Here is a 26,407-nt window from a genome sequence, read left to right as displayed (position 1 = left end):
TCTTGTGATTTTTTTTTTTTTACTATGGCAACCCATGAAACCAGTGGTATGTTGGACTAAGCTTATACTAGCTCACAAAAGCTGACTGTTAAATTTTAAGTGTAAGCATTTACACCTTGCAAAATCAGCAAATGATACAAATTGACTGTCTAGACTTCAAAGTGATGGAGTAAATATTAACAATGTAAATTAAATGTAAAAATATGAGATGATTATATTTTTTCCAGAGAATTAATTTTTAAACATTTATCAGTACTATTGTAATGAAAAAGAAATGTTTTAAATGGCCTCAGTCCTATGTAGTCTTCTTTGGCTTCAGCACTGAGAATAGGAGAGTGGCAGGAAAGGGGAAAGCACAAAAAAAAAATCACACATTTATCAGGCCATCAATAAACTTTACTTTGACTCGTGGTACTCTAAATGTGAGAGCCTTGTCCAATGACCAAGAAGTAAACATACTGAATGAGGAGGAGTCTTGTTTTAAATGAAAGGATAATTCACAGGTAGAAAGAAAAAGGATGTGGGATGATGGAGTGGGTTTTATTTTATTTCCTCCCTCCCCTGACAAGATTACAAAAACAATTATTTCATGAAATATCTGATCATCATGTAAGAGAGCACTAATTCATAAATTGTGATAAATGACCAGCTTACACACAAACACTGGTTATAGAAGACGAAGTGGTAAAGAAGTTCTATGAGGAATTTGACATGGCCTTTGTATAAACCAAATCATCATCCAATTCAAATACAAATGTGAGAAAATGTGAGAATAGGGAGAAATATGTGAGAAAGCATGATTCAGGAAAAAAGGATTAGAGAAGCCAAAACTGTAGAATATATAGATCTGCTATTTTTGTTCATTCATTCATTCATATCCAACTCTTCTTGATCCTATGGACCATGGCACACCAGGCCCTTCTATCCTCCATTGTCTCCCCAAGTCTGTCCAAGCTCATGTTTGTTGCTTCCATGACACTATCTTATGCATCTCATCTTCTGCTGTCTCCTTCCTTTTGCCTTCAATCTTTCCCAATATCAGTCTTTTAATCCCATGGCTGCAGTTACTATCTGCAGTGATCCTTGAAACTAAGAATACAAAATCTGACACTGCTTCCATTTCTTCTTCCTCTATTTGCCAGGAAGTGATGGGACCAGTTGCCATTACCTTAGGTTGTTGTTTTTTTTTAAATGTTAAGTTTTAAGCCAGCTTTTACACTCTCCTCTTTCACCCTCAGCAAGAGGCTTCTTAATTCTTCTTCTCTTTCTGCCATCAGAGTGGTATGATCTGCACATCTGAGATTGTTAATATATCTCCTGGCAACCTTAATTCCAGCTTTTGATGAATCCAGCCTGGCATTTTGCATGATGTACTCTGCATATAAGTTAAATAAATAAGGTGGCAATACATAGCCTTGTCGTACTCCTTTTCCAATCTTAAACCAATCAGTTGATGTTTAGTTCTAACTACTGCTTCTTGACCCATATAGTTTCCTCAGGAGACAAGATAATCTAGTACTCCCATCTCTTTGAGTATTTGCCACATTTTGTTGGGACCTACACAGTCGAAGGCTTTAGTGTAGTCAATGAAGCAGAAGTAGATGTTTTTCTGGAGTTCCCTTGCTTTCTTCATAATCCAGTGAATGTTGGCAATTTGGTCTCTAGTTCCTCTGCCTCTTTGAAAAACCAACCTGCTCTTCTGCTAATTTTCAGTTCACATATTGCTGAAGCCTCACTTGTAAAATCTTAAGCATAAACTTTCTGGCCTGTGAAATAAGTGAAACTGTTTGGTAATTTGAACATTCTTTGGCATTGCCTTTCTTTGGGATTGTGATACAAACTGATTTTTTCCAATCCAGTAGCCATTGTGTTTTCCAAATTTATTGGTATATTGAATGCAGCACTTTAACAGCATTATCTTTTAGGATTTCAAATAGCTCAGATGGAATTCCATCACCTCCACTAGCTTTATTGTTAGCAGTGCTTCCTAAGGCCGACTTGACTTCATTCTCTGGGATGTCTGACTATAGATCAGTAACCACACCATCGTGGTTAAGATCTTTCTTGTATAGTTCTTCTGTGGATTCTTGCCACCTCTTCTTAAATCTCTTCAATTTTGTTAAGTCCCTGCAATTTTTGTCTTTTATCATGCCCATTTTTTGCATTATTCCTTTGATATCTCTAATTTTCTTGAAGAGGCCTAGTCTTTCCATTCTATTGTTTTCTTCTATTTCTTTGCACTGCTCCTTTGGAAAAACTTTTTCTCTCCTTGCTATTCTCCGGAATTCTACATTCACTTGGATATCTCTTTCTCTTTCTGAGTTTTCTTGCTGGTCATAGCAAATGCTCTTTTTCAACGACCCAAAAAAAGCAACTCTACACATGGACATCAATAGATGATCAATATTAAAATCAGATTAATTATATACTCTGCAGCCAAAGATAGAGAAGCTCTATGATATTAATTTTAAAAAAGATGTGGAACTGACTGTAGCTCAGATTATAAGATTCTTATTGAAAAATTCAGACTTAAATTGGAGAAAGTAGGTAAGACGATCAAACCATTTAGATATGGCCTAAACAACATCCCGTGCAAACATGAAGCAGAAGCGATGAATAGATTTAAGGGATTAGAACTAATAGATAAAGAACTGTGGACAGGGGTTAGCAATATTGTACAGAATGCAGCAACAACAACAATAAAAAGCCCCCTCCACAAAGAACATACAGATACCTTGCTCTATACCATGAACATTTCATTCATAGGTGCTAGACATGGCAAGCATCAAATAATAGCATGAAGAATGAAAACTTAGAATCTTAACAGACAGGAAAAAATTTCATATTGATGTGAGAGGTATAACTATGTAAGCTTTCTGTGTAAGTCAATGATCAAACTGTCAGAGATAAAGATATGATAGACAACTGAAATGAATTAACCTTCAATTACTTAAACAAGCAACTGAAAATGAAGAATGGAACAACAGAGAGGGACAACAGAGATGGCTGCTGATTATAACCAATTTTATTAAGAAGTTTAGCCAACATAAAATAATTGTTATAATAAGGAGACCAAAAGAGGCCAAAGAATTCCTTGGTCAGCAAACATTTGATGTACTAGCCAAACAGACCTGTTTTCTCTATCAAGAATGGTGGAACCATTACACTTGGACAATAAGTTCTGGAGAACGTAGACATGGCACTAAAGCAAATAACGCTGCTGAAAAACAGCCAGAAGAGATCCGTGTTGGAGATGAAACTGTTGAAAGGGCACTGAGGGACTAATAAATAAATCATCTGAGAGAAGGGATAATACTAAAGGTGTAAAGAAGAAAAACCTCAGACCTTTTTAATACTAAAAAAAAAGGTGACTGACAGCATATCTATAACTACCCACTAGTCTACTATTCTACCAAATAAAATCTTTATGACAGTCATCCATGCATTAATTAAGGGCATTCTCAGTGAGAATAATTAGCGAGAAAGTTGTGGTATATGAATGTAATGGAATACTATTGTTCTATAAGAAATGATGAACAGGCTGACTTCAGAAAAGCCTGGGAAGACTTATATGGTCTGATGCTGAGTGAAGTGAGCAGAACCCAGAGGACTTTGTATACAATAGCAGCCATGTTATGCAATGACTAAGAATGTTAAACTGAACCCTTCTCAGCATTACGAGGATCTAAGACATCTCCAGAGGCCTCGGGATGGAAAATGCTGTCTACATCCAAAGAAAGAACTATGGAAGTCGAATCGCTCTCACTTATTTTTACCTTAAGTTGAATTTTGTTTCATCTTTCTTATGGTTCCTATTGGTTTTAATTTTTACTTACAACTTCACTAATGTGAAAATATGTTTAATGGGTATGTAAATGTAAAGCCTATGTCAGATTGTGCGCCGTCTTGGGGAGGGTGGGGGGGGAGAAAAAGGGAGAAAAAATTTTCAACTCAAAAACATATGGAAAAAAAATTTTTTTTAAAATGCAAAAAAAAAAAGAATAACTAGCAAGAAAGAGCAGGCATTTGCAAATTACATTTGACTATGGACCACATCTTTACCATTTCATAATTAACTCAAAAAATTCACATAGAGAATATAAGTTCATTACACTTATATTTTATTGATTATGAAAGAGAATTTGATTTAGCATTTTTTGCTTTTTTTATTTTTTATTTTTTGCTTTTTAGGCAATTGGGGTTAAGTGACTTGCCCAGGGTCACACAGCTAATAAGTGTCAAGTGTTTGGTCTGAGGCCAGATTTGAACTCAGGTCCTCCTAACTTCAGGGCTGGTGCTCTATCCACTGTGCCACCTAGCTGCCCCTGATTTAGTATTTTTAAAAATGCTGTCTTACACATTATTTTAAAACAAAGTGTCTGCTATCTATACGTTAAAATCAAATAAGATTTCTTAGTGGATAAAGCAACCTTGTTCAAGGACTCTGAAAATAAAAATCACAGAAGGCACAAAATAGAGAGATGTATACTTGCCAAAGGTATTCACTGTGATGGAGGAGATCCAGCACAGTGTGCAGTTCAAAAAGGCCTTCTCTATGGATGGTGAGGCCTTCCAATGCCCCTGTTTGGGAATGACATTGTGCTGAATACATCAAGCCCAAGAACTCTGCAGAGTCTTCCAAATGAAATCTGTAATAACTTAAAGGAATTTGTATAATTCATACAGGAAAAAAGCAAGTGCACGACGAATGCCTATTGCCCTGATTTCAACATACATTTGGATGGACAACCTACAAAGCTTGTCCAAAAGTATGTATATCTGGGACAAAAAGTACCAATCAACAAGTTGAGCCCAGAGTTGGACAGAAGAGGTAAATGAGCTAAAATTGCTTTTGGGAACTTGCAAAGCTCTTTTATAAAGAGCTTTTGCAAAGCCCAAGCTTCTCATAAAAGCAAAGGCTCATATTTTCAATATTAGCATTTTACTCACTGATGTTATATGGCAGTTAAACAGGGAACATTACTTCCTCTAATAATTAAAAAAGAGTATCAAATAAAGGGCAATAGAGAGGCCCATGATAGGTTTTGTGCAGGCTGTAACAGAGGAAATACTAAGAGCAAGAACATGAAGGAAATTATTACACAGTAAGAAAAGATTACCTACAGTAATAAGATCAATTGACCAGTGAGTCTTAAGAGTGCATATCATGCACTCCTACTACAGGCATCACCAGCTAAAAAGAACAAAGCAGTAACAATAACAAACAATTTGTAGAAGAGAAACATTGGACTGATAAGACTTTGTGTATGATCATTAGACTTTAACATATACTAAAGATATGCTTTGTAGAATAACTGAGCTAAAACACTCAGCTGATGATGGAGAGTGAAACTGGTTGATCTTAGGGATATGGATTTATTACATGATCAGATTCTGAATGTGACAAAAAGGTCTCAGAACAACTAAATGGATCTGAATTAGCTGGCAGGGCTATGGAACTTGGTCATATTCCAAAAAGTACTGAAGCTTCCAGTGCCAGTTCGTTTTAGGATAATGATATGGTAGAATGGACAGGAATTGGCTTGGGGATGAGTGGTCAAGTCCAATTAATGGCAAAATTTGCAGAAGGTACAGCTTTACAGAATACTTGAACAGCACAACAAGCTCTGCAAAGACCTGGGTCCTTAGCATTCAATTCTGCAGCAGAATTACAAACTAGACTTTACAATAGAGTGAGGTTACCGTGTTATAGTGGATAGCGTGCCACACTTGGAGGCAGGAAGACTCATCTTCCAGAGTTCAAATGTGGCCTCAGACACTTACTAGCTGTGTGACCCTGGTCAAATCACTTCACCTTGTTTGCCTCAGTTTCCTCATCTGTAAAATGAGCTGGAGAAGGAAATGGCAAACCATTCCAATACCTTTGCCAAGAAACCCCCAAATGGGGGTCACAAAGAGTCAGACACTACTGAAAAACAACTGAAAAATAATAACACAACTTTAGCTGCAGTCACTTCTGTGTAATCTCTTGAACACGGTATTTCGAGCTGTCCAATATGGCTAACCCTCAAACAGAAGATGAACTTGGCTGGGATACAGGGATTAAAGATCATATGATTGAAGAATATAGCAAACTTGGAGAAGTTATCCATAATTATATTGACAAAAATTCAGCTGAGGACAAAGTATATTTGAAGTACCCTTCACTTGGGACAGCAATTGCAGAAGTGAATGCATTGTACTTTAAGAAAGTGTGCTGGTTTGAAAAAATAAAAGCTACATATGTACCTCTTCCAACTTACCACAACTACTGACTTCCATTCAAAGGTGAAGGAGGATTTAGTCCCTTTTGTAAAGAAGTCAAATGCCAAGAGCAAGACATGAAAGGTGCCACAGGTAGAATGCTTCACTGTCACACTCTTAATGTTGGGAGAAATTAAAGAAGGCCTTCAGAATGTTGAGTGGGGCCCCTACCAAACCAGAGATAATTTTTGAGAGGATACATAAAAGAGTCACATAAGACAGAAGGCATGCATGGGTTGAATCATTGAAAGGAACTCTGAAATTCATGAGTGAGTTCACTGATCTATTTGAATATCTGTTAATACCTTTTATGATCATCTTCATTCCCCATTTGTTCAAGAACTCACCCCATTTACAGTCATGAAAGATATCTCCTTCCCTTCCTTAAGAATTTATGTATGATATAACCCTTTATATTAGCTCCATTTGGAATTTATCGAAGTATATGGTAGGAGATGCAGAACTAAAACAAATTCTGCCAGCCCACCATCTAGTTTTCCCAGATGTTTTTGCTAATTATTAAGTAATTACTATAGTAATTTGTATCTTTGCATTTACTGAACACCACACTACTACATTCAATTGTCTCTAGGTCTTATGTACCAATTCCATTGATTGACTTTTCTATTTTTTAATCAGTAACAGAGTTTTGATGATGATTACTGATTTGCAGTATGTTTTCTGAGAACTAGCACTACTAGGTCTCTTTCAAATCTACTTTTTTTATTACTTTCCTTGAGATTACTGACATTTTTCTGCTCTAAGAAATTACTATCATTTTCCTCCCTTCCCTATCTTGACCCCTTGAACCACTTCTCCTCTATACTGTCCTCTTTTCTTGAGTCCATTGCCTCCTTATCCTTTCAAAGATCTTGCACTGCCAAGCCTTAGTCTTGGAATACTCCTACTACCCACTGCTTTTACTCTCAACTCATATGCTACTGAACAAAGAGAAAAAAACTGTGCTAACTACATTATATAATCTCAACTGGGACCTCACTAAAGCACGGCAATTCTTTTATACCTTCCTAAATCAATTCACCATCAAACTCACCACTGTGGCTTTTCCAAATCTTTTCATCTTTCCTTAAACTACCCATGTTTCTTTCCCTCTCCCTCCACTCTCGGCTGAGAACCTTGCTATATGTTACACATACACACACACACACACACACACACACACACAAAAGAGGTCATCTGCTGAAAATCCCTTCTTTTCCCCTCCTCCTAATCTCACATCATTCAGATGCCTTCTACTACTATCTCTTCCTTCATTCCCATCTGAGAAGAGGTGGCTTTTTTCCCGGCAAGCAAAATGTATCTACCTGCTCAAGTGATAATATTTCATCTTGTCTTCTCTAGCAGATTGTACCCACTCTCATACCAACTTTCACTAATCTTCAATCTATCCCTGTCTATTGGCTACTTTCCTACTACCTACAAATATACCTATGTCTCCCATATCTTCAAAAAACCCTCACCTAATCCATCTACACCCACTTGCTAAGGGTATCAGCCATCTCCTTCCTACTACATGTTGCTAAACTCCTTGAGAAGTAGACAGAATGCTGTCTTCAATCAATACCTTCAATTCCCTCCTTCTCACTCTCTTCTTAACTTTCTACAGTCCGGCTTCTGACTCTGGCTTTCTCCAAAGTTACCAATGATCTCTTAATTGGCAAATCGAATGGCCTTTTCTGAATCTTCATTCTTCTTACCTGTTGATCATCCTTTCTCCTTTCTTCTCTCCAGTTTTTCATGACACTCCTCTCTCCTAGTTCTCCTCCTACCTGTCTTGACTACTCCTCAATATCCTTTGCTGGATCTACATAGAGGTTATATCCACTAACTGAGGGTTTTCTCAAGGGTTTCCTCTTCTATTCTCTCTTTATATTATTAGCTTGGTAACCTTATCAGCCCCCATGGGTTCAACTATCATCTCTATGCAGATGATTCTTAGATTTAATTATCCAAGCCTAACCTTTCTCTTGATCTCTAGTCTTGCATCTACAACTTCAAATTAAAAACTTCAAACAATATGTTTCATAGACATTTTAAATTCAATGTCCCCAACTGAACTTTTTATCCCCCCTCCATAAAATTTTTCTTTCTTCCATATAAGCCCTGAGCTGCCATGATTGCCTTTCCTCTATGAGAGACAGCAAAATAACCATCCTTCTATTAATAATGTGCTGGCCTTATAATAAAGTGATTAAATTACCCAGAAACTATGTCTCTTGAACCTTTTTAATAATCACACAGTATAAACACTTACCAGCCTAAACAAGTTAATGATGATAATAAGAATTCATACCACTGAATATCAACCTTTATGATAAATTCTAAAGCATTTGTATTTTATTGGATCTCAAGGTTACTGAAAGAGTGCTGCTAAAGTCATAAATAGCCTAGTTATCTTCTGGCTTGACACTGGGAGTACTTTTTGGAGAAAATTAGAAAGTAGAGGAAAACCCTTTGTATCAAGATCATAGTGAACAATTGTTAAATCTACAAATTTGTGTGTTAAGTGAGTCATAAGTGAGGAAAGCAATGCATGGATTTTATTTAAGAAGCTTTACCATTTTATTTATATGACTTTACAGATTTACTTATATTAGTAGAAATGCTTTCATTGCTAATTGAAAGTGTGACCTTTGTACCTGATTTAACGAAAGAAAAAAGAAAGCATTCACTAATATAAAAATAACTGTTCCCCATGTAAGATACTATCACTTTTGTACTTGAGCAACTGGCTGAAAGGGGAAGAAAAGTAACTTCTGGGTAAAGAAAAAAGGATGAAATCAATTTATTAAGGATGTAAGGTACTGTCTCTTTCATATGTGAATAGTTTGGTTGCAGAAAAAATAATGTTTGCAGATTAAAAAATTATAAAACCCAGTTTTTTTATTTTTCGATTAAATATGAGGACCATAGGTTGTTAGAAGGACCATAGCACATAGAACCGTTCCTCAGATGAATGGACTGAGAGAACCTGTTAAGGGCAGAAAAATAACTGAATGTGAAGGAAACTGTTGTCCTTTAGCTCTTTTGCATGTGACCTTTTAAAAAGTAGGAGAACTTAAAACTCACGAAGTGGTAAATCATATAACTGGAGACTATGGGAAGAGAAAATAATAACTTGGTTTCCTAACAGGTGAATTTCATGAATTTTACATGATTAGGGAAAGATGAGTCATTGACCACCAAGAGGCTCTGATTCGAAGCCATTAGAGGAAATGCAGAACCCAGCAGGAGAGAAACAGTTAAGAAGATTGGGGGGGGGGGGAAGAAGCTGAGAAGATGCCAGCAGGTACAGTTAGCTGATAAGAAGCTGCATGAATTAAACCCTACTAACTGTTAAGAGCAGTATTGCTTTGTTGACTGGCTAAAGAAAAGGCTTGGAAGAGAGCTAAATTCTGCTACACTAGGAGCTACAGCCCTTGTTTGAGAAAAGTGAAAGTGCTCCAAGGAATTCGTTCCCTCTGATTTCAGGGGGAAAAGCAGAAGTAAAAAGACAGCTGCCTTGGTCATAAGGCTAAGAGCTGACTATACAATGCTGTGTACTTTCACTAAGAAGCTCAGATGGGCTTGGTTGCAGAAAGCTTAACCTTGGGAGCTTCACAGTCCTCCCCACTTAAGGGAACTGCTTGTCCCTATAAAAGTGTCACATTTTCTCAGAGCCCTTTTAAGGATGATTATTAGTTAAAAGAGTTTGTGACTGCTGGATTTGTTCAAGAGCAGAAAAGGAATAGATTTACCCAGCAGAAAAGCAGTAAGGACCAGAAGGGGAACAGTTATCTGAGAAGGGGCTTTGTATGATACAAATTTTTCCTGAAGGGTCAAAAGACATGAAGGTCTACAGTTGTGAATTATGAGTTACCCTGAATATCTGGATCTTCCTTACCCAAGTGCTTCTCCATAATATCTCCTTCACCCACAGTCACATAATATCTCCTTCACCCACAGACACTGCAAGATAATAAGAGAGTATGAGCCAAGGTTTTGCATGGACTATGATATATTGACTATTACTCCATTTACTTTATACTGAGGAACTATGGTATTGAAATAATTTCTGTTTTCCCTCTTCCCTTCATCTCAAAATCTCTTGACATTACCTCTCCTCTTCTACTTTTCACAGTCTCTGACAAAAAGATGGTCCCTCTCCCTGACAACGACAATCATGCACATGTGCACTTAATCCCATCCCCTGTTGTCTTCTATAGGAGACTTCAACTTTAATCACCACTACCCCCAATCTCTCAAATCTTCAAGTTCTATCAATTGGTCCCTCTCCTACTACCTCCAAGTATACCAATGTCTTCCCCATCCTTAAAAAAGAAATAGATCTTTACACACCCTCAAGCTATCATCCTATATCTCTCCTTTTCTCAGCCAAACTGGTTGAAAAAACTGTCTACATACACTGCCTTCATTTCCTTTCCTTTCTTCTCACTCTCCCAATTCTTGCAATGTGCATTCTGACTTCATCATTCAACTGAACCTTTCTCTCTAACTTTACCAATGATCTATCTATTAATTGCCAAATCTGATGGTCTTTTTTTTTTTTTAGTCCTCCTTCATCTCTGCTTATCTGCTGTACTTTACACTGCTGACCACCCTCTCTTCCTGGGCACTCTCTCATCTCTGGGTTTCATGCCATTACTTTTTCCTGGTTCACCTCTACCTTTCTTTCTTAATCTCCTTTGCAAGATATTCATCCACATCATGACCCCCTGACTGCAAGATATCCCCCAAAGTTCTTACCTAAGCCCTCTTCTCTTCTCCTTCTATACTTTATCCTGCCATCCTTGTCAGCTCCCACAGCTTTATTATCTTTTTTGTAGATGATTCCTTTGTTTACTCTACTCCCAGTTTCAAAGCTACATCACCAACTGCCCATAGACATTCCAAACTGGATGTTCTAGAAATATTAGAAACTCAAAATATCAAAAACTAAACTCTTTTCCCCACTCTTTTCCCCTAAATCCTGCCTTTTAATATTTCCTTATTTCTGTCAAAGGGACCATGGCCCTTCCAAGCTACCAGGTTCATATGGTCATCATCATCCTGGATCTCTCAGTCTCAACCCACACACACAATCAGTTGCCAAAACTTACCATTTCTATTTTCACAATAACTCTTGAATCTGACCCCTTCTTTCCATTCATACAGCTACTATTTTAGTTCAGATTCTGATCAATTCTTCCCCAATAACCTCCTAATTAGTCTCCTTGCTTCAAATCCCTTACCACTCTAGTCCATCCTACAAACTGCTGCCAGAGTAATTTTCCTTCAATGAAGATCTATGTGACTCAATATTAGTAGCTTCTTATTGCCTCTATACTAAAATATAAACTCCTCTGTTTAACTTTGAAAGCTCTATACAACCTGACCTCAATGTCTTTTCTGCTTCACTGTACAGTATTTCTCCTCCTGCACTCACGATCCAGACACCTCGATCAAGTCTCTCTGTTCCTCATAGATAGCCCTCTATCTCTTCTCTCCCCTTCTTTATACTGACCATTCCACATGCAAAGAATTCACCCCCTTGATGCCCACCAATTGGGGAATCACTGAACAGATTGTGGTATATGATCGTGGTGAAGTACTACTATGCTATAAAGAAATGATGAGGGGTATGGTTTCATAAAAACCTGAACAGATGAGCTGAAACAAAGTGAAGTGAGAAGAATCAGGTGAACACTGTACACAGTAACAATACTGTACAATGATCAACTGTAAATGACTTAGCTATTCTAATCAAGACAATGATCCAAGACAATCCAAAGGACCAACAATAAAAGATGCTATCCATCTGCAGAGAGAGAGAGAGAGAGAGAGAACTGAAGAACTGAGTGCAGATTGAAGCATACTTAAACTTTATTTTTCTTTTTGGGGGTGTTTTCTTTTTCAACATGGAAATGTTTTGCATGACTTCACATGTATAATTGATATCATACTGCTTGCCTTCCAAGGCAAGGGGGAGGGGCAGGAGGGAGAGAGAATTTGGAACTCAAAATTTTTAAAAATGAATGTTGAAAATTTTTACATGTAATTGAGGAATCTTCAACAAAATAAATAAAAATACATTAAAAAAAGAATGCACCCCCCCTTACATCTGCCTCAGGAGTCTCTTCTGTTCCTTTAAGAACAGCTCAAGCATCATCTTCTCCATGAAACCTTCCCTGACTTTCCCTATCACTAGTGCCGTTCCTCCCAAATTCCTTTGTACGTATTCGTATTTTTTAACTTGACATTTATGTTGTACGTTTATTTTTTTCATGGACTTTTTTGTCTCCCCACTAGAATGTAAGCTTCTTGTTAGTACATCCCTTGAGAACTTCTCAAGTTGTCTGCAAAGTCTAAACTATTTACATAATTATATTAATATACAAACAATTAGCTATTAGATTAAAAACTCTTTAAAGGTGGGAATTGTCTTGTTTCATGTGTTAAGAGTCTGGTTGTTTAGCTATCCTTGGTAATATCATGAATATAACTGACACTAAATTAACTTATAGATGTTTAACTCCCCATTTGCCTAGAGCCAGCACAGTATAGCACTCTGTAAGAAGTAAGTTTAACTGGATTTATGTGCTGAACACTGAAGGATCCTCACAACAACCTTGGGAGGTATTTCTTGTTACTATCCCCATTTTACAGGGGAGAAAAGTGAGGCAAACAAAACCCTGATATTTATTTTAAAATGATGGTGCAATTACTATTCTTAACTAGTATGTAGGGTGCAATTTCTATTTTATGTAAAGATATCAATATGTAAGACAACTTCAATTAATAATTCCCTCAGTTTCTTACATTAAAACATAAGATATTTTCCCAATTTTAGTTTGTAATTTTAATACAAACATTACGAGCAAGGAAAAAACGTATCACATGATCTATAGGGTCTAAATTATTATATTCAACTTAGCTGTTGCAATGATAGTGTAGTGGTAAAATACTGTACTTTTACAGATACACACACACACACACACACACACACACACACACACACACACACATACACACACAAGCACACTTTCCTGGAGAGCAACTATTATGCTGCAACTAAGCTGTCATACTAATCTTCTGTATGAGGAGGAAAAAAGTGCAAAATTTATTCAAACAAAATAAGAAATAATAGTTGACTTAAATATCCAAGGGAGAAATCTGATCGATTAGGCCAGTAAGGAAAAGATGCATGTATTAGGCATTCTACTAATTACAGCTGCTTTGGTGGGCAATATCAATGTTGAAACAGATGTCAGGAACCTATTAACTAAGGGTTTTCAAACATCTGCTTACAATTTTAAGGCAATTGTAAATACATCACACAAGGTCAATTGGCCCAATTAAGATCTATGTGCAAATCCATTGCTGTAAGTTTCTTTTCAAGCTTTACATGGACTTGATTTTTTTAACCCTCCCTTTTTATCTACAACCCAAGGTTATTTTTTTTAATACAGGAAATAGAGTTTAATAGATACTTTTAACCCCTGCAATGGTGATTTTTTAGAAAAACACAATAACAATGACTACACATTGTCTGTTTCTTCAAAATTACACTTTTCCCTCACTCCCCATTATACCAATAGCATACTGCTTAAGCTAAGATAAGGCATATGGTATTGTGAGTATGATGAAGACAGTGATAATAGCAACATAACCAACAAACATAATAATAAAATGGGCCATAATGGATTTGGAAAATATTCTAATAAAGCCCACATAACATGAGTAAAACACAAGTTCATAACTCTAAGGCAGCTATAAAAGGGTTTCCTTACCAAAAAAAAAAAAAAGGAAGAGGATTGATAGATATTCTGAGAGCACGAGATAAAGAGATTTAAAAACCTACAGAAATACTATTGGAACAAGCAGATGTCACTGAATAAGAGCTGAAAATAGCTACATGCAGATACACGTTGGATTTGTGGAAAATAAGACAAAGTGGCTTACTTTCAGATGGATACTATGAAACAGTTAAGATCCTAGAATAAAATCAAAAGACTCTTCATCAGCAACATCTGCATAAACACTAGCAACAATATGTTGACAAAGACATACTGAACAAATGGCTGAATTGTGGATTTGAATGTGAAAACAGAGGAATTTATAATAATAATTCAGGAATAGGTTTTTTGCTAACAGAAATTATAGAAGGAAATTATTATACCCCTAAGGATATAAGACTTAATGATTAGTGTAGATTGTGCAAGAAAATAGTAGAAACTACAACATGTCACCACAGGCTACAAAAAATTTCACACCTACCCATATCTAGCAAGATATGACCTGGGGGCTAAGACTGTGGAACAGAAACTCACTATTTTTCATGGAGTTGAGATGACAAATACCAAATACAAACTTCAAAACATTCTGGAAAACTCAATAAACAGACTATAAAGGAATTGAATCACTAATATAAACTGAGCTGTCACCTACAATCATCCAGACAAAACACTGACTTATAAAAATAGTATTTTAATAATTATCACAATATCAAAAACTTATAGTCTCCAAGCTACATGAAACAAAAGAAGCTTAAAAATATAAAAATCAAGTAGAAAAGGTGAAAATTATGTGGGAACAAGAATTATCCTCATTTTCTTCTCCACCACTGGAATCATATCGTGGATGTTTTCAGTTAATCTACAGAGCTTACATCACACTACTTTTATTCTTCTAAAAAATTAGTTATCACATCCACATGTGCAATAGTCTGCAGAACAATAAATGTTAAAGACTAACAGCAGGATAACAACTTGTCATAGGACTATTTCTATTTATCTGCTCATCAAAAATATGAGCATAAGATAATAGAGAAGAGAAAAAATACTACCACCTCACATTTCTATGATAATTTAAGGTTTTACACAGTAAGGTGAGACACAATGTTATATTTTATTTTTGTTTCAAGCATGAATCACAGCAGAAGCAAATATGACTATTTGTAAAGTTCACAGATGCAAGAGAATCCTCTTTAATAATCATTAAGAAAGTCATTAGTTTTCTGGTATTCTTTTTGAAAGCTACTTTGAAAGGTACTTGCTACCACATAATCTTTTCATCAGATTCTTTTAAAAAAAACAAACAACAAATTATATACCTATGGTAAATTTAATCATCTCTATTCTATAGATGGAAAAATTATAATTGTTCCACATCACTGCAAAAATCATTCAATTCAGAGAAAATGCTAGAAACAGAATACTGAAATTTCTAATCTGATACCCCTGAGAATAAATTCAGATGTTTCTTAAAGATTCCTGAACCAAAGAAAAAAAAGGGAAAATAAATCTCACTTTGTTAATAGAAACTTAAAATAGCCTATGTCAAAAGCCAGGTGTTCACATGCAAGATGGTTCCATCATTTATGCAATTTGAAGGCTAACCATTTCTCCCTATGTAGCAATTTCCAGATGTTGACTCCCTACAAAGAGCTCCTTGAGCCCAGAACATCTAGTTTCACAGAGACCATCCTTTCTGACTTACATCAAGTCAGATACCTAGGAGTAACACAGAATTGCAGAATAATTCTCTAGCTTTTACCAGTTAACACCACCACTTACCTTTGCCTGCCTTTCTCTTTGAGTCAATAGATACTTCTGCTTTCATTCAATTCAATACACACTTATTAAGCACCTGCTATATCTCAGGCACTGTGCCAGGATGGGATACAAAGGTGAAATAAAGCATAGCCCTTGCCTTTAAGAAGCTTACAAGGTAATGGGGAGAAGGGGACTGGAATGGATAAGGCATATGCAAACAGCTATGACAACAAGGCAAAATGTAGTATATGAAAAGAAGTTCATACAAACTCTTAAAATAAATTTGAGAAGATACCACTTTCAGCAGAGGAGATCAGGAAAGGTTATATAGAATTAATTTTATTTATTTAAAAAACATTCAGTAAGTACTACAGAGGTCATAAGGATCATGTCTTGACAAAACAGATGATGGTATTTCAGAAAATATTTGCAAAGCTACCTAAGAATGTTATTCTCTTGACAAATCTGAAATGGTAGAAGACAAGAAAGTTGCTCTTGGTTAAAGTTAACACAACTCCTTGACTTTAGATAGAACTATATTCAATCTATACCTAAGATACGGTGGTCTATACTGTTCTTAATATCTCCAAAAAAGGCAATTTCACATTTTCCATTGATAGTGACAAATTTTAACATGCCAAGCGTAGTACAGAAAAAAAGAGCATTGAACTTGGAGTCAGGAAACCAAAGGACATGGCCTTTGGAAAAGCACTTAATCTCTCAGGGTTTCAGTTCATTGCATGTAAAAAGGCTAGATGGTACCCAACATCCAGTTCCCTTCCGGGTCAAATCTATGTTTCTATACTTCTGTGCCTCATAAATATTTGAAGTTCTTCCTTCCTCAACCCAATCCCTATAAATTCAAACCTATCCAAATCTCATCTTGTCCTTGAATACTTTATTTTCTTCTACATTGAAGGCTGGTACTGTCTCTTTTGAAGTAAAAATAAATAAATAAGTCAAAAAGTATTTATTAAGTGCCTACTATGTACTAGGCACAGTGCTAAGGATATAAAGAAAAAGACAGTCCTTGCTCTCAAGGAGCTCACAGCCTAATGGGGGAGATAATGGGCAAATAATAATGTAAAAACAAGATACAGACAGGATAAATAGGAGATCGCTTTAAAGGAAAGCATTAGAGTTAAGGGGTATTGGGAAAGGTATAGAAGGTAAGAGTTTAGCTGAGACCTAAAGGAAGTCATGGAAACCAGGAGAAGGGAGATGACGAGGGAAAGAATTCCAGAAGAGAACTTACAAGCTGGGGGACAGCCATTAAAAATGCATGGGGGGGGTGGGGTCAGTGAGGTGGCGCAATACACAGAGCATTGGCCCTGGAGTCAGAAGGACCTGAGTTCAAATCCGACCTCAGATACTTACTAGCTGTGTAGCCCTGGGGAAGTCACTTAACTCCACCTCAAAAAAAAAATGTAGGAGATGGAATGTCTTGTCAGAAAACAGCAAGGAGGTCTGTGTCACTGGATCACAGAGTACATTATGGGGATAAAGTATAAGAAGCCTGGAAAAGTGGGAAAAGATCAGGTTAATAAGGGCTTTAAAAGCCAAATAGAAGATTTCATATTTGATCCTGGAGGCAATAAGGAGCTACTGTAGTAGACTGAATGGCTGCACTTAAGGAAGCTCCATCTGACAGATGAGTGGAGGATGAACTGGAGTGGGGAGACTTGAGGCAGGAAGATCAAATAATGGACTGCTGCCCTCATCCAGGCATGAGGTTATGAGACCCTACATCAGGGCAGTGGCAGTGTCAGAGGAGAGCAGGGCTGTGTGACCCTGGGCAAGTTGTTTAACCCCAACTGCCTAAAAAGGAAAAAAAAAAAGAAGAAATACCCCAATCTGAATAACTATAGTTGTTGTCAGATGCTTTTTCCCCCAAATAAAAATGATTTTCTATGAAAAAAGCAACAATTTCATCTCTCAACTCAGTTACACAAGTGCATTTCCTGGAGACAATCATACTTAGGTCTGCTGCAGACCTAAGTACTTCCCATTTTGTCACACAGAATATTAAAAAGATGTGCTCAAGGGTTAAGATCTAATACAATTGGCATTTGGTACTGCTTCATCAAGGACACTGTTAAATGAGCCTGGCATTTTTTTTTAAACTAAGGGTGCCCGGCTGCCAAGAGCACAACGAATACCAGCACAGCTTGGCATGTCTCCCTTGCAGTTTGACCCAACACTGCATTCATACCATCAGTACAGCGTCATCAGAGCTCTTCCAAGATAAGCAATTAGATTCAAAAAAGTTATGCAGGATTTTGAATATTTCAGCATCACTTGTGTTTGCTACCAAGGATTCGCATGAAAGAAGATCCTCAATTATTGGTTGGTGTTGATATCAAATACAAGCAAAATAGCAAGTCCACTTACTTCTACAGATTCATCCATTAATAAGGCAAAAGTACAGTTCTGAGACAAGATATGAAGTCAGTCTTTATGTCTGCAGAACAATCTTTAATTCAGAGGTCATATGGCTAAAGATTCCACTGTATACTTATGAGAGAATGAAACTAAAAAGACAAATAACTTTTTAATATTATTAGGAAAATAGTTTTGTTCTGAAGGGTCCTCTGAAACAGTCTACGGAGTCTCCAGGGGATTCACAGACCACATGAAAATCACTGATTTAATGAATGGATCTTATAGATGAAAACAATGGGATTGAGAGTGATATATGGGTGACTGTGGAGCAAAGCCAGAAGCAAGGAAAATGAAAGAGAAACCAGACCTGGCCCTAATAGTAAAAGGGAACTCATTTGGCTCTTTTTACAGGGAACCTGTGATGTGATATGGGATGTAATGAGTAATTGACTCATGCAATTAAATAATTTTCTCTCCTTTTCCTAGATCTATGAACTGTCTTGGTCTATTAGCAATAGCTGCATCACAATGCTCTTGAGAAAGACTGATGTTTCACTGAGGAATTAACAATTCTAAAAGAGCAGGAGTTCTTAACCTAGAGTCCATGAATTTCTTTCTTTTAATATATTGGCAACTATTCTGAATAAAATTGGTTTCCTCTGTAATCCCTATGTATTTTATTTTATACGTTTAAGACCTTATTCTGAGAAGAGGTCCACAAGTTTCACCTGACTGCCAAACAGATCCATGACAGACAAAAGATTAAGACCCTTGTTAGAGAATGTTGCTGCTTTTTTAAAATGAAAAAGAGAAAAGTGGTTAAGGAGAGCATAATATATACTCCAGAACAGAGGTTCCTAACCTTTTTTGTCTCATGGACCCCTTCTAGGAATTATGATTTTAAATGCATAAAATAAAATTAAGATTACAAAGGTAATCACTTACATTAAAATAGGTATTTTATACACACACACACACACACACACACACACACACACACACACACACACTTTAAACCAACAAGTTCTCAGAACCTAGGATTTTTTCCTCGAGGAAAAACCTCGGGGTGAGGAAAGAAGTGTGATATCAAGACAGGAAGAAGTAATATGATGAAACTGAAAGAAAGCAATAACCAGAAGAGAAATTCAAGTTTAAAAGTTTTGGGTTTTTTTTTTAATCTATTAAGTTGTTTTTACTTTTAACCTTGAACTCAGCTCACTCAGGATCAAGCTCTAATACAGGTGCTCTGCTTATCTAAACAAAAGCTAAATCTGAAAGCAAACAACTTAACTCAGTGTGGTGGTTTCAGCAACATTCTTGTCAATAAATACCTGTCTGCTCAGGTTTGTCCAACAATAAACAAGTTAAAGCTCAATATGCTCATCCATATTCTGTATGCAAGGAGATTTGCAAAGTGCTAAATCAGGAGTTTATTTACTTTGTGGTCTTAAAAAAAATCCAGTGGAGAAGACAAGAACAACCAAGAAATGAATTCTGAATACTTTTATGCACACTCCTTTTCTAACGGGTCACATTTAAGATGGACCATACATTTAGTGCAATATGATCTTCCTCATCTCCTGCCATCAGTGATGACAAGTTGAAGATATAACAGACACAAACAGAAGCCTTAAAGAGTAGATATAAACAAGGTAGAAATTGGGTTGGTTTTTTTTTTAAAATAAATGAGATTAGTTCAGCTCCTCAGGCACTGTATCCTTTTGAAATAGTTTTCGGGCCACAGATTCCATCCACTGTACAACATAACACTTAATGCACCAGAATTTGCAGTCAAGAACAGTCTTCTAACTTACTGTACCATTTTACAGCTTACTGGCTATATAAGGTTTTAAGTTACTTTGCCACTGCGGTAATCAATCTGATCTGAAGAATAAAGGCGTTGACCTAGATAATCTCTAAAGAATCTTGCATCTCTAACATTCTGTTCTAATGAGAATTAATAAAGTATATTACTACAATCATAAAAATCACAGAATGCTAGAACTTAGGGATAATCTAGTTCAACTTCTAACAGAAGAGGAAAATGAAGTCCAGAGAAGTTGAGTGACTTTTCAAGACCACACAGGTAATGACACAACTAGTAGTAGAACTAATATTTGGTATTAAACTCCTCCTTCCTGGATAATTATCACCATATAATTCTATAAAGTTAATACATCCATCACAAAACCATGTTATTAATCTGAAAAGGTAACACATTGTGTTTGTCATTCTATTAATTTAAGGACATTTGTAAGTAATGCTGGCACAATGAAAGGGGAAGGGAATAAACATTTATACAGTGTCTATTACATGCCGGCACTGTGTTAACCACTTACAAATATTATCTCATTTGGTCCTCACGACAACCCTGTTAGTTAGGTGCTGCTATTATTTTCATTTTATAGTTGAGGAAACTCAGGCAAACAGAGGTTAAGTGACTTGCCCAGGGTCTTACAGCTAGTAAGTGTTTGCGGCTGCAGTTGAACTCAGATCTTCCTGACTCCAAGCCCAGTATTCTATCCACTGCACAACCTAGTTGCTTCTATGAATCACAAATCTATTTTTGTGACACCCCAAAGTATTTCTAATTATCTCAAGAAGTGTTACAAGCTATGTACTTGAACATACGCAATATGTTCTTTTAGGAAGAATCTGTCTCTTTTAGGAAGGGGTGGCCAAAAAAAAGAGAGAGAGGGAGAGAAACAACCAGTATAAACAAGTGTCCTTTCTTAAAAAATCAAATCCCATGGTCCAAAATGTCTCTTTGACTTGAAAAAATATATGTACTTGAAATGTTAAGTGTCCTTTTTACATCAATTAGTGGTGGTTGCAATGATTCAGAAGGCAGACAATAAGGTTATGAAAAATGGAGAGGGAAAGAATAAAAGGCTCATTTTAGAGGTATATAATAAAATCTATCAGGATAACATTCTTGTGGGTACAAGGAAATCTAATCCTGAAATAATAAAGACTAAATGGACTTAACATCAGTGTGAATAAATTCCATTTAAAATGTATTGTTTTAGTGACTCAGAAAGTGTTGTAATAAAGTAGTTCATAGCATGCAAAATATTGAAATAACCTGGTAATTAAGACATTCTTTATCCCAAGAAGAACCATTTGGGTTTTCAGGAACATAAATAGACCATACCTTTTCTTCTGAAGCACAACAAAAATCTGGCACACTGTACATTTATACATGGATCATATATTGTGATATACACTAAGTAATTTTTGTTCTTATATTTCAATAGACAACAAAAACCTGATAAATATTTTTTCGGTCCCAAAAACAAAATAAGAATGTTTCAGACTATGTCTAATTTAGGCCAGTCTGATGTTTCTGGTTTGCAATTAAAACAAAATGATAGTAGATTAAAAGCTAATAAAAGAAAGTTTGCTTTGTTATAACATAGAAAGGACACACAGCAAGGACAAAACATTGATTCAGTTGAGCATAGCTTCTAGCTTCTATGTTAGCCCAAGTTAAGCTTGAGGGAGAGCAAATCCTTACTCCTTGGGGGCCAGCTTTTATATTTAAGCAATCAGAAAGCTATAGTAATGGCTCAGGCCTTAACTCCATGAGCCAATTAAGAATAGTTTCAATATCCTTTAAGGAAAAACTAGCAAAGTAGCAGATATTACTCCTATCACACCCAGTCCCTTGATAGCAAGGCCCTAAAGATCTAGAGTTAGTCAATAAGCATCTATTAAATGCCTATTTAATATTCTTTTTTAAATCAAATTTAATTTTTTTGTTACATTTTAAGTTCCAAACTATCTGCCTCCCTCCTTCCCCATCCCACACTAGAGTAGGCCACCATTAGCATTCTTTTAGATTTATTCATGAAGTGCTTAAAATAACAACAATATCAAGTGGCTAACAATTTAATATGAACGCTGGCAATAAAAAGAAAGGAAAAGATAGCTGCTGCATTCAAGGAGCTCACAATCTAATGGAGAGATAAGTAAACAAATATGTACAAACAAGCTCTACACATATATGTATCTATGTACGTGTATATAATAAAGAGGAAATGATTAACAAAGGGAAAGCACTAGAATTAAGAAAGATTAATAGGAAGAATTTTCCTGTACAAGTTGGGGTTTCAGCTGGGACGTGAAGGAAGCCAAGGAGGCCAAGAGACAGAGATAAGAAGGGAGAAAATTCCAAGCATGGGGGAGAGTCAAAGAAAACTCCTGGAGCAGAGAGAGGAAGTGTCTTACTTGTGCGACAGCAAGGAGACAAGAGTCACTGGATTGAATGGTAGTTCAATAAGAGGAAGTGTAAAACTGGAAAGGAAGGGAGAGGGAGATTATGTAGGGCTTTGAATGTCAGAGGATTTTGTACTTGATCCTAAAAGGAATAGTGAGTCACTGGATTTTACTGAGGAAGCAGGTGACATAGAAGGACAATCACTTTGGAGGGTGATCGGAGGATGGACTGAAGTGGAGAGAGACTTGCAGGTTACTGCAATTAACTGTCCAGACAAGAGGTTATGAGGGCCTGTACCAGGGTGGTGGCAGTACAAGAGAAGGGTTATTCATGGGATATTGAAAAATGAAAATGACAGACCTTGGCAACAGATTGGAAATGGAGGAGTTTAGGATGGCACCTGAGTAATGTTATTTCTCTTGAAATGCTTGACCCTCTTTTCCCTCCACATGAATTTCATTATTATTTTTCTAGTTTTACAAAGTAATCCTTTGGTACTTTGGTATGGCATAGAATAACAAAATTAATTTAGGTAGTACTTTCATACCCACGAGCAATTAACATTTTTTCAATTCAAATTTTTAATTTCCCCCGCCCCCGTAGACAGTTGTTATATTTATATAGTTATTATACACATCTTGGAAGTTAGACCCACAAATATTTTATATAATCTGTAGTAATTTTAAAAGGACTTTCTTTTTCTAGCTCTTCCTGCTTGGTTTTATTGGTATCAGGCTTAGACCACCATTTCACAACATATTCCACAATACATTCTAGATAGATATGTGACAACATTAAAGATCATACTAAAAACAATTAGTGAAGTAGAACATATACCTAATACAGCTACGGGCAGTGCATGTATTCTTAACCAAACAAGGTAAAGAAGTAATTACAAAAAATAAAATAGATAAATTTGATTACATGAAACTGAAAAGCTTCTGACAGATGAAATCAATGCACCCAGGATGAGAAGGAAAGCAACAAGAAAAAAATTTGTATCGAATTTCTCTCATAAGGGGCCAAGATAAAGATATAGATACAGATATAGATATATAGATATAGATATATATGCACACACACACACATATATATATAAATATATACACAATACACACATCTAAAAGTCATTCTCTTATAGACAAGTGGTCAAAGGAGATTAAAAAAATACTACTCAAAAGAAGAACTGCAAACTATTAACAACAGGAAAGAATGTAATAAATCATGAATAATAAGAGAGATGCAAATGAAAACAACCCTGAAATTTCACCTAACACCCTACAAATTGGCAACAATGACCAAGAAAATGGGAGTAGTGAATGCTAGGATTTATTCTTTCCTTTTCCACTCTCTCCATTTTTTGGTTCTTAGATTTGGCTCCCTTCTGATGACACGTCCTCCCCCCCCATCACCCTTTTCAGCATTGGTTACATAATTAATTACTCATTCCCTCCAACTCAGGTCCAGGTGGGGGACTTAAAATACTGCTTGCTCACCACTGCCACTTCCAGGTTCTCCCCCTACCACCATCAATCACTCCATAACCTCTTCCCTTTTGAAGTACATCAGTCTATCTCTACTACCCAATCAAAATTCTTCTAGCTGTTATTTACTGACCTCCAGGATTTTCCTCCTCTTTCCTGAATGAATTCAGTGCCTAACTCATGGTCTTTTTCTCCTTTCCATCTCCTGCTCTCATACTAGAGAACTTCAACATAAATACTGATACTACCTCAAACATTTCTCAACTCACTAATTTCTCACATCCTGTTCCTCCACCCCTACCTCAGCTATACACAGTTGGTTATACCTTTGATCTTGCCATCACCCACAAATGTTTCACCTTCCATGTTTATGAACTCTGAAATTCCCCAATATAATCACAATCTATTTTCATTCCACCTTTTCCCCTGCCTTGCAACAATAAACCTTACTCTTTGTTCTTCCAGTGACTTTCAGTCATTTGAACCCTTAGTTCTTTTCCAGGCCATCACTCCTACAATGTCAACACCGTACTCCCTCCTCCTCTTCTTGAATCAACTGCTTCCTTATCCTAGCAAGATCTTGTTCTACCAAGCCTTAGCCTTGGATTATTCCCACCATGCACTTCCTTTGCTCCTACTTATGTGCTCCTGAATGAAGGTGCAGAAAATGCTGACTGCATTAACTACAAATTTATATTACTCAATCTTAACTGGCCCCCCCCCCAAGGCAAGACAATTCTTTTACAATTACCTGACTCACTAAGCTAGTCACTCGAGTGGCTTTTCCAAACCCTTTCCTCCCTCCTTAAACCTCCCACAGCTCCCCATTCCCTTCACCCTCTCAACTGAGAAACCTGACTCATATTTCACTGAAAAAATAAGGCCTTTCGCTAAACATTTCCTCTTCTTCCCCTCCTCAACTCATTCCTTCCAAATCCCTTTTTCACTGTCTTCACCTGTCAAGGGTACCACCATCTTCCCAGTCACCCAGGCTTGGGTATCCTAGGTATCCTCAACTTCTCCATATTCCAACTGTTGCCAAGTCTGTTAATGATACCTTCAGAAAGGTTCTCTCCTCTGCCACTGCCACTGCCACCACCCTGGTAAAGGCCTTAATCTCACACAAGGACTATAACAATAACCTGCTAGCTGGTCTCCCTGTCACAAATCTCTTGGCTCCACTCCAGTCCATCCTCCTAAAGCACAAGTCTAACCATGTCACCTTCCTACTCAATAAACTCCAGTGACTCCCTATCACCTCCAGCATCAGACATAAAAAATCCCATTTGGTGTTTCAAACCACTGCATAACCTGCCTTTCCCTCCACCTTTCCCAGTCTTCTTATACCCTTTGCCCCCACACTTTGTGATCCAGCCACAGAGGGCTATTACACAATTCATCTGATTGAACAAAAGGTCAAGAATTTCATGAAAAGAAAGAGGGCCTAAAAGGACCAGATCTTAAACTATACTATAAAGTAATAACTACTTATAAAAACTGATGTTAGTTAAGAAGGAAGGGAAAGAGAAGGGAATAAGGATTATATATAACCTGCTACGTGCCAGGTACTGTGCTAAGAGCTTTTTCAAAATATTCTCCCATTTGGTTATCACAACAAAATCCTCCGAGAAAGGTGCTATTATTAGCCTCATTTTATAGTTGAGCAAACTAAGGAAAACTGAGGTTTAGTAACCAGCTCAGGATCATATAGCTAGTAAATGTCTGATGTCACACTTGAACTCAGGTCTTCCTGATTCCAGGTCCAATGCACACTGTGCCACCTAGCTGCCTGAAAAGTTGATTTAGTGAGACAGACTAGAGGCACACTTAGTAGCCAGTTGGGTCACTCAACCTGTCTACATACATATATACATGTATATACATATACATGCATACATATACATGTGCACACACACACACACACACATATATATACACACACATACACAGACATATGTTGTGCTGGGCTTTTTTTTTATTCTAAAGTGAAACCATTTTGTATATTTTGATAAAGGTGGGAAAACAGAAAAACAATGAGCAAAAAAAAATTACTTCTTTAAATAAATCAAGTGAAACTGATTATTGTCCTTTATAGGGCAGTTCTCATTTTTATGTAGCCCAACTACTATGATAAATAAGAGTGTAGCAACAGAAGAAAGAAATGTTCCCATTGTTAAAATAAACAACTTAGCAGTTCAGACTTTGGCAACTTTTCCACAGAAGGAGACACTTACCTACTTTAACACTTTGCCACTTATAAATTCACTCAATCAGTGACTAATAACAGATTTATTTTTACAGAAAACCACAATAAAATCAGTGCTGAAATGTCTTACACCTATATATCCCCTTCTTTTTCAAATGGCCTTCTCCAAATACCAAACAACTGAAAAGAAAAATGGTTTTCTGCTATTATCTTGAGGCCATTTTCACAATCTAAATGAAGCAGAAGAAAAAAATAATTATTTAGGGTATTCTTGCCCTACATAATTTCTCCTGAGCTC

The 26,407-nt window shown here is 36.5% G+C and overlaps 1 protein-coding gene and 1 pseudogene across 2 annotated transcripts in view; one reads left to right on the top strand and one right to left on the bottom strand.

Annotated features, from left to right (window-relative positions):
- Positions 1–5,720, top strand: part of LOC144454211 (uncharacterized) — a 41,100-nt pseudogene extending 35,380 nt beyond the window's left edge.
- The window catches only part of HLCS (holocarboxylase synthetase), a 219,029-nt gene that overhangs the window by 72,904 nt on the left and 119,718 nt on the right, over positions 1–26,407 (bottom strand). The gene's annotated exons all lie outside the window — the stretch shown is intronic.

This window comes from Phascolarctos cinereus, unplaced genomic scaffold (assembly GCF_003287225.1).
Source record: "Phascolarctos cinereus isolate Bilbo 61053 unplaced genomic scaffold, phaCin_HiC Scaffold_726;HRSCAF=1367, whole genome shotgun sequence".
Taxonomy (NCBI): Eukaryota; Metazoa; Chordata; class Mammalia; order Diprotodontia; family Phascolarctidae; genus Phascolarctos; species Phascolarctos cinereus.
Note: the sequence above shows the minus strand (reverse complement) of the source record. Positions and strands in the feature narration are given on the sequence as shown.